The sequence below is a fragment of the Trachypithecus francoisi genome, unplaced genomic scaffold (assembly GCF_009764315.1).
Source record: "Trachypithecus francoisi isolate TF-2019V2 unplaced genomic scaffold, Tfra_2.0 Contig01451, whole genome shotgun sequence".
Classification (NCBI taxonomy): Eukaryota; Metazoa; Chordata; class Mammalia; order Primates; family Cercopithecidae; genus Trachypithecus; species Trachypithecus francoisi.
In genome coordinates this window covers 196999-212523 of record NW_022681432.1, presented here as the reverse complement: position 1 = coordinate 212523, position 15525 = coordinate 196999, and positions in this window count along the sequence as shown.

Below are 15525 nucleotides of genomic sequence, written 5' to 3'. Positions count from 1 at the left end.
AGACAATCCTAAGCAAAAAGAACAAAGCTGGAGACATCATGCTCCCTGACTTCAAACTATACTACAAGGCTACAGTAACCAAAACAGAATGGTACTGGTACCAAAACAGATATATATATGGACTAGTGGAACAAACAGATTACTCAGAAATAACACCACATGCCTACAACCATCTGATCTTTGACAAACCCGACAAAGACAAGCAATGAGGAAAGGATTCCCTATTTAATAAACGGTGTTGGGAAAACTGGCTAGCCATATGCATAACCGAAACTGGACCCCTTCCTTACACCTTATACAAAAATTAACTCAAGATGGATCAAAGACTTAAACGTAATACCTGAAACCATAAAAACCCTAGAAGAAAACTTAGGCAATACCATTCAGGATATAGACATGGGGAAAGACTTCATGACTAAATCATCAAAGTAATAGCAACAAAAGCCAAAATTGACAAATGGGATCTAATTAAACTAAAGAGCTTCTGCACAGCAAAAGAAAGTGTCATCAGAGTGAGCAGACAATCTATAGAATCAGAGAAAATTTTTGCTATCAATCCGTCTGACAAAGGGCTGACATTCAGAATCTACAAGGAACTTAAACAAATTCATGAGAAAAAAACAAACAACCCCATCAAAAAGTGGATGAATGATATGAACAGACTCTTCTCAAAACAAGACATTTATGCAACAAACAAACATATAAAAAGAACTCATCATCGCTGGTCATTAGAGAAATGCAAATCAAAGCCACAATGAGATACCATCTCACACCAGTTAGAATGGAGATCATTAAAAAGTCAGGAAACAGGAAACAACAGATGCTGTAGAGGATGTGGAGAAATAGGAACACTTTTACACTGTTCATTGGAGTGTAAATTAGTTCACCCATTGTGGAAGACAGTGTGATGATTGCTTAAACATCTAGAACCAGAAATACCATTTGACCCAGCAATATCCTTACTTGGTCTTTTTATTCTTGCAGCAGTAGATACTCTGCCACTACAAGCACTCAGCCAAAGCATTCTATTTGTCCCCAAGGGCCAGATAATGCTATTAAATGTTTATAAAAAAGAAAATGTTTATAAAAAGAAAATTTACTCTCCAGACAGCCAATTAACAGATAAAATAAATGAAACGTTTTTCAAGAGACAAAACATTAGGTAAAGAGAACAGTGATCTCTCATAGACAGAAAAGAAATAAAATGAGCCTTACAATTTCAGTGGTTTATTGCCTTGTGAGTTTTTTTAGGCTGCTGTAAATAGAGGGTACCTTAGTCCAGTTAGTGTTGCTATAAAGGATTATCTCAGGATATGTAATTTTTGAAGAAAATAGGTTTACCTGACTAACAGTTTCAATGTCCGTAAAAGTTAAAGATTGGGCATCTGCACCTAATGAGGGCCACAGGCTGCTTCCTCTCATGGTGGAAGACAAAGAGGATCCAGCATGTGCAGAAATTACATGGTAAAAGACGAAGCAAGAGAGAAAAAGGGGGAGGTACCAGGCTCTTTTAAATAACCTGTTCTCATAGGAACTAATAAAGTAAGAACTCACTAATTACCAAGAAGATGGCACCAACCCATTCACGAGGGATCCACCATCATGACTCAAACACCTCCTATTAGGTGTCACCTCCACCACTGGGGATCAAATTTTAAAACGAGGGGGAACTAAGAACCAAACCATGGCAGAGGGGAAACCCAGATAGAATTCAGCAGAACCCCTCAGTAGAGGAGATGAAGCTGAGAGTCTAGGGAGACCAAGGCAGCTAGGGTTTGCAGGACACGGTACAAGAGAGGAGAAAACTTCAAAGAGTGAGGACTTCTCAAATATGGAAATAACCTCTATAATTATGCATCAGAGTACTGATCAGTACATGTATACAAATAAACTACCTGAGGGTAGCATAGCAGAAAAGCAGCAAATATGTTCAGAGGGAAAAGTACCTGGTGCTCTAACAAAGCAAGGAGTAGTACCTGTTCTCATTAGCCACACTGGAAAGTCTCACAGGGCATTAAATAGAGTTCTCAGAAGTGACTTATCTTAGTAGCATGAATAATTATCTCTAGACACACTGCTGTGGTTCAGCCTAATCAATCTTAAGAGCAGGATCTTAAGCCCATAATGAGGTACTCTCTGACAGCACTGCCATGTATCTCACTCTGCCAGAAAAATGTATTGGGTATCTCTGTAGAACATCCAAAACTTTAAAGGGACAAATTATAATTGATCATAACCATGAACCTCACAGAAATATAAAATGAACGCATGTGAAATGCTATATTTTGATCATTAATTAATAATGAAACACAGAGAGAAGTCACATGAAAGGACAAGAAACTGGGGTTTTTATAAATTAGAAGTTGTAAAATAGAACGTAAAACAAAATAAAGCAAAAAACCTCCCACGATTTCCATAAAATTAGATAATCCAGCAGAAGTGTGTTCAAGAAAACAGCTTTTTTTCTACTGAAGACACTGTATCAGTCTGATTTCCAATATAATAAAAGAATACCAGATGCTGGGTAACACACATTTGCTCATGGTTTTGCAGACTGTACAAAAAGCACTGCATCAGCATCTGATTCTGGTAAGGGCCTCAGGAAGTTTATACTCATAGTGGAAGACAAGGGAGCCAGTGTGTCACACAGCAATATAAAGAGCAAGAGAGAGGTGAAGAGGTGCCAGGTTCTTTTTAAATAACCAGTTCTTTCAGGAATTAATAGAACAAGAACTCACTCATTGCCATGAGGAAATCACCAAGCCCTTCATAAGGGATGCAGCCCCATAACCTAAACACCTCCCACTAAAGCCCACTTCTAACCTTGGGAATCACATTTCAACATGATATTTAGGGGAGAAAAACATTCAAACCAGATTAACACCTAATAATCCTTCAGTCTATTTTAAATTATTTTAAAATTTTTCCCTATAGCCCTTTTATTGGAATCTCTACGTAAGGATTTGCACAACCCCAAACTATGATTTTTTTGGTCAAACCTAAAACTCAAGTGTATTTCTATATCTTTAAAAAACCTTCATTTGGAAACATAAGGAGACATTTACCTTGTTCTATATGTCACATTTTAATTTTTTTTTTTTTACTTATTTGTTCTCCTGTTCAACCTGAATACCTTAACATATAAAAGCTTGCCACCTGCCAGATGGCAGGGCAATTTCACACTTAGACCCTGTATTAGTCCGTTTTCATGTTGCTGATAAAGACATACCCAAGCATGGGCAATTTACAAAAGAAATACATTTAATGGACTTATAGTTACATGTAAGTTAGTTACTTCCTAGATACAATGGGTGTACAGGCATTGGATACATATAGCCATTCCAAATGAGAGAAATTAGCCAAAGCAAAAAGATTTGGCTTATTTAAGCAATGTAAGTCTGAAATCTAATAGGGCAGTCATTAAACCTTAAAGTTTTAAAATGATCTCTTTGATTCCATGTCTCACATCCAGGTCACACTGATATAAGAGCTGTGCTTCCATGGCCTTGGGCAGTTCTGCCCCTGTGGCATTATAGGGGCACTCTCTTCCTCTCAGTTTTTTTCATGGGCTGGCATTGAGTGTCTGTAGGTTTTGTAGGCATATGGTGCAAGTTTTTGGTGGGTCTTTCACTCTGGTGTCTGGAGGACAGTGGCCCTCTTCTCACAGTTCTATTAGACAGTGTTCTAGTGGGGATTATGGGTGGGGGCTCCAAACCCACATTTCTCTTCTATACTTTCCTAGTAGAGGTATTCCATGAAAGTTTTGTCTCTGTAGTAAACTTTTGTTTGAATATCTAGGTGTTAGGTGTTTCTTTACATCCTCTGAAATCTAGGCTGAGGATCCCAAACCTCAATTTTTGACTTCTGTGCACCCGCAGGCACAACACGCTATGGAAGTTATTAAGGCTTAGGGCTGATACCATCTGAAGCCATGGCCTGAGCTGTACCTTGGCCCCTTTTAGTCTAGGCTGGAGTGGCTGGAATGTAGAGTATCAAGTCCCTAGGCTGTACATAGTAGTAGGGCCCTGGGCCCAGCCCATGAAATTATTTTTTCCTTCTCAGCCTCTGGGGCCTGTGATGGGAAGGGCTGCCTTGAAGGTCTCTGACATATCCTGGAGATATTTTTTCTATTGTCCTAGTGATTAATATTTGGCTCTTAGTTATTTATGTAAATTTCTGCAGTAGGCTTGAATTTCTCTCCAGAAAATGGGACTTTTTTTTTATTGTATCATTAAGCTGTAAATATTCTAAACTTTTATGTTGTTTCCTCTCAAACATTTTGCTGTTTAAAAATTTCTTCTATCAAATACCCTAAATCATCTCTCAAGTTCAAAGTTCCACAGACCTCTAGGGCAGGGGCACAATCTTGCCAGTCTCTTTGTTAAAGTACAACAAAGGCCACCTTTGTTCTAGTTCCCAATAAGTTATTCATCTTCATCTGAGACCACCTAAGCTTGGACTTTATTGTCCATATCACTATTAGTATTTTGATCAAAGCTGTTTGACATATCTTTAGGAAGTTTTAAATGAAAATGGGAAACCACTTTTTTGTCTTCTTTTGAGCCCCCTAAACTCTTTCAGCCACTGCCTGTTACCCAAAATCATTTTTATTTTTTCGTGTATCTTTATAGCAGTACGCCACTCCTGGTATCAATTTGCTGTATTAGTCCATACTTATGTTATTGATAAAGACATACCAGAGACTGGGTAATTTATAAAGAAAAAGAGGTTTAATGGATTCACAGTTTCACATAGTTGAGGAGGCCTCATAATCATGGTGGAAAGTGAAGGATGAGCAAAGCCATGTCTTACATGGCAGCAGGCAAGAGTGCATATGTAGGAGAACCCTTCTTTATAAAACCATCAGATCGTGTTAGGCTTATTCACTGTCACGAGAATGGTATGAGAGAAACCTGCCTTCATGATTCAATTACCTCCCACTGGGTCCCCCCACGACACGAGGATGATTGTACTTCAAGGCGAGATTTGGGTGAGGACGCAGAGCCAAACAATATCAAGTGTCAAGCAGTGAAGGTCCAGAATTCTTGCACTGTGCAGATGATAGACCTGTATTATTCTGTATGCAGTCTCAACATCTGTGATGCAAATCCCTCACTCATTCATTGAATAGATTGAAAATCGACTAGTTGAGCTCAGCAGGCAGTGATACAAACCTGCCTTCCACCTTTAATCACATTCAACTTCATTTAGATTGCAGCAGGAAAAGATGATTTTTTTTCTTTGTGTATAAGTTTTAAAATGTGAGCATTCGTTCCATGCTATCAAATCTTGGTGCTCATTACAGAAGAATGCCCTAGAAATCTCTCAAAACAAATTACTTTTTCTCAGTGCTTCAAATAATAGATTTTGTTTATACTGCATTGGTTAACTAAAAAATAATGTCTAAAAGTCACTCATCTAATTTTTGCCATAATACAATTTATATCATTTAATGCTCAGGTAACGTAATGTAAAGTTTTAAAATTAACTCTTGTTAATAATTAAATTCTAAAAATTGCTAGTATCTCAATTTACCTAGGTGCCTCAATCAAAGAAAGGAAAGAAAAGGGATCTTAATTAAAAACAGATCCCTGGCTTTGCTGCTGAGGGTACAGACAAAAGCAGAATACTCTGGGACTTAGTTGTAATTTTCACTAGTCAAAAAATGTAACAAAATCTATTTACGAACCTCAATACCACAAGCACTCTTAGGGCTATTGACAGCTTTATAATTCCCACACTTGAATTAGAAAATGGTTTAAAGGCAGAAATATAGTTGGTTTTAATTTAAATACATTGTTTTTTCTGTGCTAAGCAAGATACATGGATTTGCTTTTTTAATGCTAATTCTGAAACCTACAAATTATACTACAGAGAAGGAAGGGCAATTTACTTATTCAAGAATCATGAGAGAGAACCAAACTAACCAAAATAAAGTAAGGGAAGATTTTATCAAAAACCGACTCCAAGCTATCTTATTGACATGTAACAAGAGAAAATTAGCAAGATAAAATGAGAATATTAATGTATAGAGTTAGGTTTTTCATACATGTAATTGGCATGGATATGGCAAAAAGGGAACACTTCTACACTACTGATGGGAGTGTAAACTAGTACAACCACTATGGAAAACTGTGTGTAGATTCCTGAAAGAACTAAAAGTAGATATATTGTTTGATCCATCAGTCCCACTCCTGGGATTTCTCAGACTTAGTAATACTAAGACACATGACCAACTGAACACAAATAAACAGGCTCCATTCAATGCTTAAATATTAAGATAAGTTTCTAACTTTGCAGATTACTAAAATTAACCTGAGCACTTTGATCTCTATAACATGAACATACAAGTTCCAAAATTGAGTAAAGAAGTCAAGATTGGGTAAAATTAGTTTGTGAAAAACTTAAAGTCTGATTGTCTTGGCACTTGTCTGTGTCACTGAAAGTTCCAGGTTAATTGCTCCATGTATTTTATATAATATCAAAGCCAAATAATAGTTTTTCTATGGCATCTTGTTTTACCTGTATGGTAGCTACCATCCTTAGAGTTATTATATCATGAAATAGTATCCTAACATCTTCTTTTCATGTAGCTGAAAAAAGTTGTTCATGCATGAATATTTTTGGCAATTAATCTCAGAACTAGCAAAAATAATATGGAAACCTGACTGGTAAACAAACAACTGTTGTTTATGCCTATGGTTTGTATTTTCTCAGAAACTCCAACTTATTTAGTTCTCATCAGATTTTTCCATCGATTTCAATTCTCTCTAAATCTGTGGGAACCCCATAACTCTATTATCACATCACCATCTGAGTAATGCCCCACAGTAAAAGTACTGCCTTTTTAAAAAAGTTTTCTATTTCTGTAGGTTTTTGGGAGCCAGGCAGTATTTGGTTACATGACTAAGTTCTTTAGTGGTGATTTGTGTGATTTTGATGTACCCATCACCTGAGCAGTATAAACTAAATCCAATTTGTAGTCTTTTCTCCCTCATTGCCCTCCCTTCCTTTCCCCCTGTTCTCCAAAGTCCGTTGTGTCATTCTTATGCCTTTGCATCCTTATAGCTTAGCTCCCACTTATGAAGGAGCATATGCAGTGTTTGGTTTTCCATTCCTGAGTTACTTCACTTAGAATAATGGTCTCTGGTTTAATCCATGTTGCTGCAAATGCCATTAATTTAATTTCTTTTTATGGCTGAGTAGTATTCCATTATATATATACATATATATCTTTATATATATATTTTTTTTATATATATTCTTTATCCACTCATTGATTGATGGGCATTTGGGCCAGTTCCATATTTCTGCAATTGTGAATTGTGCTGCTATAAACATGCATGTGCAAGTATCTTTTTTGTATAACGACTTCTTTTCCTCTGGGTAGATACCCAGTAGTAGGATTGCTGAATCAAACAGTAGACCTACTTTTATTTCTTTCAGGAATCTACACACCATTTTCCATAGTAATTATACTAGTTTTCATTCTCACCAGCAGTGTAGATGTATTATCTGTTCACCATATCCATGCCAACATTTATTTTTATTACTTTTACTTTTTTGATTCTGGCCATTCTTGCAAGAGTAATGTGGTATTGCATTGTGGTTTTGAGTTGCATTTCCCTGATCATTAGTGATATTGAGCACTTTTTCATGTGTTTGTTGGACATTTGTGTATCTTCTTTTGAGAATTGTCTATTCATATCCTTAGCCTACTTTTTGATGGTATTGCTTTTGCTTTTTTTCTTGCTAATCTGTTTCAGTTCCTTGTAGATTCTGGTTATTAGTCCTTTGTCAGATGTATAGATTGTGAATATTTCCTCCCATGCTGTGGGTTGTCTGTTTACTCTCCTGACTTTTCCTTTTGTTGTGTGGAAGCTCTCTAGTTTAACTAAGTCCCAGCAATTTATCATTTTTTTGTTGTATTTGCTTTTGGTTCTTGGTCATAGTCTTTGCCTAAGTCAATGTCTAGAAAGGTTTTTCCAATGTTATCTTCTAAAAATTTTATAATTTCAGGCCTTAGATTTAAGTCCTTGATCCATCTTGAGTTGATTTTTGTATATGGTGAGAGATTAGAATCTAGTTTTAGTCTCCTACATGTGGCTTGCCAATTATCCCAGCATTATTTGTTGAATAGGGCGTCCTTTCCCCACATTATGTTTTTGTTTGCTTTGTCAAAATCAGTTGGCTGTAAGTATTTGGGTTTATTTCAGGATTCTCTATTCTGTTTCTTTGGTCTATGTGCCTATTTTTATACCAGTACCATGCTGTTTTGGTGACTATGGTCCTATAGTATAGTCTGAAATCAGGTAATGTGATGCCTCCAGATTTGTTCTTTTTTCTTAGTCTTGATTTTCCTATCCAGGCTCTTTTTTGGTTCCATGTGAGTTTTAGGATTGCTTTTCCAAGTTATGTGAAGAATGATGGTGGTATTTTGATAGGAATTATATTGAATTTGTAGATTGCTTTTATCAGTATGGTCATTTTCACAATACCGATTCTACCAATTCATGAGCATCGAATGTGTTTCCTTTTGTTTGTGTCATCTCTAATTTCTGTCAACAGCATTTTGTAGTATTTCTTGTAGAGGTCTTTTACCTCCTTGGTTAGATATATTCCTGTGTATTTTTTTAAACTATTGTAAAATGGTTTGAGATATGATTTATTCTCAGCTTGGTCACTGTTGGTGTATAGCAGAGCTAATAATTTTTGTACATTAATTTTGTATGCAGAAACATTGCTGAATTCATTTATCAGTTCTAGGAGCTTTTTGGAGGAGTCTTTAAGGTTTTCTAGGTATAAAATCATATCATCAGCAGACAGCTACAGTTTGATTTCCTCTTTACTAATTTGGATGCCCTTTATTTCTGTCTCCTGTCTGATTGCTTTGACTAGGAATTCCAGTACTATGTTGAATAAAAGTAGTGAGAGTGAGCATCCTTGTCTTGTTCTTGTTCTTGGAGACAATGATTTCAACTTCTCCCCATTCAGTATTACACTGGCTGTGGGTTTGTCATAGATAGCTTTAATTACATTGAGGTATGTCTATTTATGCCAGTTTTGCTGATGGTTTTAATTATAAATGGATGCTGGATTGTGTTCAATGCTTTTTCTGCAACAATTGAGATAATCATGTGATTTCTGTTTTTAATTCTGTTTTGGGGTGTATAACATTTAGTGACTTGCAAATATTAAACTATTCCTGCATCCCTGCTATGAAACCCTCTTAATCATGGGCTATCTTTTTGATACATTGTTAGATTTGGTTAACTAGTATTTTGTTAAGGATTTTTGCATCTATGTTTATCAAGGATATTTCTGTGTAGAGTTTTTTTTTTTTTTTATGTCCTTGTTTTGTTATTAGCATGATAGTGGTTTCATAGAATAATTTACAGAGGATTCCCCCTCTCTATATATTTTGAAATAGTGTCAATAGGATTGGTACCAATTCTTCTTTCAATGTCTCATAGAATTCAGCTGTGAATCTGTCTGGTCCTGGACATATTTTGCTGTTGGTGGTCATTTTTTATTACCATTTCAATCTCATTACTTATTATTGATCTGTTCAGGGTTTGTAATTCTTCCTGGGTTTAAGCTAGGAAGGTTGTATTTTTCCAGGAATTTATGCATCTCCTCTAGGTTTTCTAGTTTTTGAATGTAAAAGTGTTTACAGTAGCCTTGAATGATCTTTTGTGTTTCTGTGGTGTCGCTTGTAATATCTCTTGTTTTGTTTCTAATTGAGCTTATTTGGATCTTCTCTCTTTTCTTGGTTAATCTTTCTAATGGTCTATGAACTTTATTTCTTTCCAAAGAACCAGCTTTTTGTTTCATTTATCTTTTGTATTTTTTGTTTCAATTCATTTAGTTCTGCTCTGATCTTGGTTATTTCTTTTCTTCTGCTGAATTTTGGTTTGGTTTGGTTTGTTGTTTCTCAAGTTCCTTAAGGTGTGACTTTAGATTGGCTATTTTTGCTCTTTCAGACTGTTTAATGTAGGCATTTAAGGATATAAACTGTCCTTTTATGACTGCCTTTTCTGTACCCCAGAAGTTTTGATAGGTTGTGTCAAAGTTACCATTTAGTTCAAAGAATTTTTTTGATTTCCATGTTGATTTCATTGTTGATTCAATGATCACTCAGGGGCAGGTTATTTAATTTCCGTATATTTGCTTGGTTTTGAAGGTTTCTTTTGGAGTTTATTTCCAATTTTATTCCACTGTGGTCTGAGAAAGTACTTGATATAATTTCCATTTTCATAAATTTATTGAGACTTGCTTTGTGGCCTATCATATGGTCTATTTTGGAGAAAGTTTCATGTGCTGAAGAATAGAACGTATATTCTGGGTTGTTGGGTAGAATGTTTTGTAAATATCTGTTAAATCCATTTGTTCTAAGGTATAGCTTAAATCCATTGTGTCTTTGTTGACTTCAATCAGCACAAAACTAGTGCATTAAACAACTATAACTGGCCAGATGCAGTGGTTCATGCCTATAATCCCAGCACTTTGGGAGGCTGAGGCAGGAGGATTGTGAGGTCAGGAGATCGAGACCATCCTGGCTAATACAGTGAAACCCCGTTTCTACTAAAAATACAAAAAAATTAACCAGGTATGCGCCTGTAGTCCCAGCTACTTGGGAGGCTGAGGCAGGAGAATGGCATGAACCCAGGAGGTGGAGTTTGCATTGAGCCAAGATCATGCCACTGCACTCCAGCCTGGGCAACAGAGCAAGACTCCATCTCAAAAAAAAAAAAAAAAAAAAACCTACAACAAGGAACTCTCACTGAGTCCATTTCACTTCCCTGCCACCTCCGGCAGAGCAGGTGCTGGTATCCATGGTTGAGAGACCTGAAGACAGCTCATATCACAGGGCTCTGTGAAGACATTCCCCAATACCAGCCTGGAGCCTTATAGCCCTGCTGGGTGGCTAAATCCAGAAGAGAAATAACAATCACTACAGTTCAGCTATTCAGGAGCCACATCACTAGGAAAAATATTAGATCAAGGGAGGACCCCATGGAACAAGAGAATCTGAAAAGCAGCCTTGAGCCCCAGATTTTCCCTCTGATGTAGCCTACCCAAATGAGAAAGAACCAGAAAAACAATTCTGGTCATATGATAAAACAAAATTTTGTAACACCCCTAAGAAATCACACTAGCTCAGCAGCAAAGGATCCAAACCAAGAAGAAATCTCTGAATTCCCTGAAAAAGAATTCAGAAGGTCAATTATTATGCTATTCAAGGAAGCACCAGACAAAGGTGAAGTCCAACTTAAAGAAATAATGATAATTAAAAAAGTGAAACCCCATCTCTACTAAAAATACAAAAAAAAAAAAAAAACTAGCCAGGCGAGGTGGCAGGCACCTGTAGTCCCAGCTACTCAGGAGGCTGAGGCAGGAGAATGGCGTAATCCCGGGAGGCAGAGCTTGCAGTGAGCCCAGATCCGGCCACTGTACTCCAGCCTGGGCAGCAGAGTGAGATTCCGTCTCAAAAAAAAAAAAAAAAAAAAAAAAAAAAGATGAGGGGAGAAATATTCAGTGAAATAGATAGTATAAATAAAAAACAATCACAACTTTAGAAAATAAAGGACACATTCAGAGAAGTGTATAATGTGTTGGAGAGTCTCATCAACAGAATCAAGCAGAAGAAAGAACTTCAGAGCTCAAAGACCAGGTTTTTAAATTAATGCAGTCCAAGAAAAACAAAAAATAATTTTAAAAAGCATAAAATCCTCCTAGAAGTTTGGGATTATGTAAAATGACAAAATCTAAGAATAATTGGTGTTCCTGAGGAAGAAAAGAAATCTAAAAGTCTGAAAAACCTATTTGGGAGAACAATTGAGGAAAACGCCCTCACCCTTGCTAGAGACATTGACATCCAAATACAAGAAGCTCAAAGAACACTTGGGAAATTCATTACAAAAAGATCATCATGTAGGCACACTGTCATCAGATTATCTAAAGTCATGACAAAGGAAAGAATCATAAGAGCTGTGAGGCAAAAGCACCAGGTACCCTATAAAGGAAAACCTATAAAATTAACAGCCGATTTCTCAGCAGAAACCCTACAAACAAGAAGGGATTGGGGCCATGTTTTCAGCCTCCTTAAACAAAACAATTATGAGCCAGGAATTTTGTATCCAGTTAAACTAATCTTCACAAATGAAGGAAAGATACAGTGTTTTTCAGAAAAACAAATTATGAGAGATTTGCCACTACCAATCCAGCACTATGAGAACTGCTAAAAGGAGCTCTAAATCTTGAAACAAATCCTGGAAGCACGTTGAAACAGAACATCTTCATAGCACAAATCTCTCAGGACCTGTAAAATGAAAATACAACCATCCCCCTGCAAAAACGAACAAACAAACCAAGCCAAACCAAAACCAAAACAGGCATTCAGGCAACAAATAGCACAATGAATGGAATAGTACCTCACGTCTAAATACTAACATTGACTGTAAAAGGCTTAAATGCTCCACTTAAAATGTACAGAATTGCACAATGGATAAGAATTCACCAACCAAGTATCTGCTGCCTTCAAGGGACTCACCTAACACACAAAGACTCACGTAAACTTAAGATGAAGGGATGGAAAAAGACATTCCATGCAAATGGACACCAAAAGCAAGCAGGAGTAGCTATTCTTACATCAGACAAAACAAACTTTAAAGCAACAGCAGTTAAAAAAGACAAAGAGTGACATTATATAATGATAAAAGCCTTGTCCAACAGGAGAATATCAGAATCCTAAATATGTATGCACCTAATGCTGGAGTTCTCAAATTTATAAAAACAATTACTACTAGACCTAAGAAATGAGATAGACAGCAACACAATAATAGTGGAGGACTTCAAGTATTATCTTTTAAAGGCTACTGTTCAAACAGCCTATTACTTGCATTACTTGCCATTATCCTGGGTTTTGATATAAAGTGAGATATTGGAGGAGTCAAGCTTTTCTTATTAGTATAAACTAACTTATCATATTTGCTAATTGTCATCTTGATATAGATATCCCACTCCCCCATAGATGTAGAGAAAGCTGTTGGTTGTCCAACCAAATATCTTTCCCCCTTCTTTCATAGCAATAGGGTTAACCTTGCTGTGCAAGTAAAGGCTACATAACACAGATTTCCTTGTAACTAGGTGTGGCCCTATACTGAGTTATCTGCGATACAATGTGTACAAAGTGGTAAGCACAACATTGACCTTATTTTTTGAAACAATATTATTTGTTCCAGGCTTTTTTTCTCATAAACTAGAACACAGATATGTTCATAACCTAGCCTTGACTACACAGACTAGTATAATGCCCTAGAGAGTGGTGCTGCAAAAAAAGGAAATAAACATAGATCTTTTAATGACCCTATGAGTAGAACCATTTAATTTATTTAAACTGCTTACTTCATGAACTGTATGTAAGGGTGACCCAAATGTCTATTATCTTTAAAGCACTGTCTTTTTGGATTCTTTGTTATATCAGTTTAGTGTTTACCCTAAATACACCACAGGATAGTGACCAATTTGGCAAATTAGATTAATGGAGGAAGGCAGGCATTAACAGTCACAAGCCTACTGTCTTTTCCTTGCCTTGTCAATGAAGACCCATAGGGAATTATCTATTTGTAGAATCATCTATTCTCCTTCAATATTCATTTCACATTCTTAGGATATCTGGAGCAGCCCTGCTTAAAAAATAGAGAAAATGGAAAGTAGTGGAAAGTTGGAGCCTTTGGCAATGTGTAAGGGGTAGAAAAAAGAAATCATGCCTTGCTTATTATTTTTAAATAGTGTGACAGGTTGACTAGCTAGCAAATTAAGGAGATAACATATATTTGAACAATTCTGCTGATTCATTACATTGGAAAGGTATTAATTATCCCATTTTCCAATAGGACTATGCATTCTCTCTCATCTAATTCAAAATGACTATTTTATTTTTATTTATGGGAACATTTTTCCTATTTGAGGAATTTATCGTATCTAGTATATTAATTTCTATGAGATTGGTTTCATTAAACATTAAACAGTAACTGTCTGTTTATCCTCATCTTTAATATTGAAGTGAAAAAACAGAGCAGATGCATATACGCCTGGCCTACAAAGGCAAGTTGTAGATTTGAGATCATATAGAATTCACTCTGGGCCCATAGTCTTTCCTCTAGAATACACGTCTAAGTTATTGGTATACGATAGAGAAAGTGTTTCTCTTTCTATTTTCTGTACCAGCATATTATTGTTCTCATTATTATAAAATGATTAGGAGTTTACTTTGTTTTCTCATTTAATTAATAATAAATAGCAGACATACTATGACCCACAATATTGTAGGGAAACCAAGCAGCTGTCACTGTAATAATCCTTTGTATGCTGAAATGGAAATTCCCTACCCCTTAAATATTTCCAGAAACAAAGACAATCTTAAATTACCAGATAGTAGAAGACCTCAATTAATAAAAACATGCGTTGTCTTGATGAGCTTAACAGATGAGATAAAGTACCTTTGAAACTCTACCATTTATTATAGGCTTTACGTTCTTTTAACAGTGCATCGTGTTTCTAAGTTTTCTTGTCTTCTAATTTATCACTGTGAAATGTATTAACTTGTCTTGGAATTGGTTGGTTTGAAGCCCATTTTGTTACGATATTTCTTGGAATGGAGAGAAACAAACATATCAATTTTTCCCTGCTGCTTGATTAATTGAAGGTCTGAACCCAGCAGGGACAATCAGCTATGAATGAGACAATTATGACACATGACTTATCTCAAAGAACTTATTTTCCCTGAAATGTCAAAATATCTCAAGAGGATACAGTTTTCCAACTTTAACGTGAAACCTGCCTATCACAACGTTTCTTTCCCCTCAAGTCAAGTGTATGTGCAACTACTACTGATTATTTACTAGCTTGAAGCAGGAAGATAAAGTGAGAAAGACAATATCATCCATTCCAAGGCTTGCATTTTTATTATTTTGTTTTTCAAAATAAATTTTATTGTGTATATTTGAGGCTTACAACATGATGTTATGGGATATATATAGATACTTAAATAGATATAGATAGTACAATTGTTGCTATAGTGAAGCAGATAAACATATGTATCATCTCACATAGTTACTTTTTTGTGACATGGGCAGCTAAAATCTTGTTTAACAAAAATCCCTAATACAATACAATTTTGTTAGCTTTAGTCCCCTTGTTGTACATTAGGTCTCCAAATTTGTTCATCCTAGATATCTACTATTTTGTATTTTTTAACTTGCATATCTCCATTTTCTCTATCCCATCCACCTGTGGCAATCACTTTTTCATTCTCTATCTCTGTGCATTTGAGCTATTTATTCTATATACGTGTTTGCTATTTGCATGTCTTTATTTTGGAAATGTTTACATATTTTGTGCATTTTAAAATAGAGTTGCTTAGTTTTTTAACTTTAATTTTAATTTTTTTTTTTTTTGCTATTGAGTTGTTTGTGTTCCTTATATATTTTAGATATTAACCCTTTCTTAGGTTTATGGTTG